Raw genomic sequence first — 1,055 nt, 5'->3', positions numbered from 1 at the left:
GATTCGCAGAGTGGTGCAAAATCAGTAAAGAAACGGTCGCGCATAAATGTGTGAAACGCCCTTGTCCAGAAATACCACTTCCACGGCCGAGAATTGAACTCGGGTCTCCTGCGTGACAGGCAGGAATACTAACCTCTATACTACCGCGGAATTGAAGGTGGTTCAATGTCTAAATAGTGACGCAAATTACCATTTTCAGCTACCAGCGCACATCGCGGCGGGCGTGAGTGGAGAGAGAAAGTTGAGTAATTTTTTCGAGGCAGCAAATGATTCGCAGAGTGGTGCAAAAATCAGTAAAGAAACGGTCGCGCATAAATGTGTGAAACGCCCTTGTCCAGAAATACCACTTCCACGGTCGAAAATTGAACTTGAGTCTCCTGCGTGACAGGCAGGAATACTAACCTCTATACTACCGCGGAATTGAAGGTGGTTCAATGTCTTAATAGTGACGCAAATTACCATTTTCAGCTACCAGCGCACATCGCGGCGGGCGTGAGTGGAGAGAGAAAGTTGAGTAATTTTTTCGAGGCAGCAAATGATTCGCAGAGTGGTGCAAAAATCAGTAAAGAAACGGTCGCGCATAAATGTGTGAAACGCCCTTGTCCAGAAATACCACTTCCACGGCCGAGAATTGAACTCGGGTCTCCTGCGTGACAGGCAGGAATACTAACCTCTATACTACCGCGGAATTGAAGGTGGTTCAATGTCTAAATAGTGACGCAAATTACCATTTTCAGCTACCAGCGCACATCGCGGCGGGCGTGAGTGGAGAGAGAAAGTTGAGTAATTTTTTCGAGGCAGCAAATGATTCGCAGAGTGGTGCAAAAATCAGTAAAGAAACGGTCGCGCATAAATGTGTGAAACGCCCTTGTCCAGAAATACCACTTCCACGGCCGAGAATTGAACTCGGGTCTCCTGCGTGACAGGCAGGAATACTAACCTCTATACTACCGCGGAATTGAAGGTAGTTCAATGTCTAAATAGTAACGCAAATTACCATTTTCAGCTACCAGCGCACATCGCGGCGGGCGTGAGTGGAGAGAGAAGTTGAGTAA

At 47.3% G+C, this 1,055-nt stretch overlaps 4 non-coding genes across 4 annotated transcripts; all 4 read right to left on the bottom strand.

The window, feature by feature from the left end:
* Nucleotides 1–78: 78 nt before the first annotated feature.
* Nucleotides 79–150, bottom strand: Pmar_PMAR026316. The gene has a single exon. It is a non-coding gene; the product is annotated as a tRNA-Asp (tRNA).
* Nucleotides 151–347: 197 nt separating this feature from the next.
* Pmar_PMAR026315 lies at nucleotides 348–419 on the bottom strand. The gene has a single exon. It is a non-coding gene; the product is annotated as a tRNA-Asp (tRNA).
* A 197-nt stretch (nucleotides 420–616) lies between these two features.
* On the bottom strand, nucleotides 617–688 carry Pmar_PMAR026314. The gene has a single exon. It is a non-coding gene; the product is annotated as a tRNA-Asp (tRNA).
* Nucleotides 689–885: 197 nt separating this feature from the next.
* Pmar_PMAR026313 lies at nucleotides 886–957 on the bottom strand. Its single transcript has one exon. It is a non-coding gene; the product is annotated as a tRNA-Asp (tRNA).
* Nucleotides 958–1,055: the final 98 nt, after the last annotated feature.

Source organism: Perkinsus marinus, assembly GCF_000006405.1.
Source record: "Perkinsus marinus ATCC 50983 genomic scaffold scf_1104296964262, whole genome shotgun sequence".
In the NCBI taxonomy this organism is placed as follows: Eukaryota; Perkinsozoa; order Perkinsida; family Perkinsidae; genus Perkinsus; species Perkinsus marinus.
Note: the sequence above shows the minus strand (reverse complement) of the source record. Positions and strands in the feature narration are given on the sequence as shown.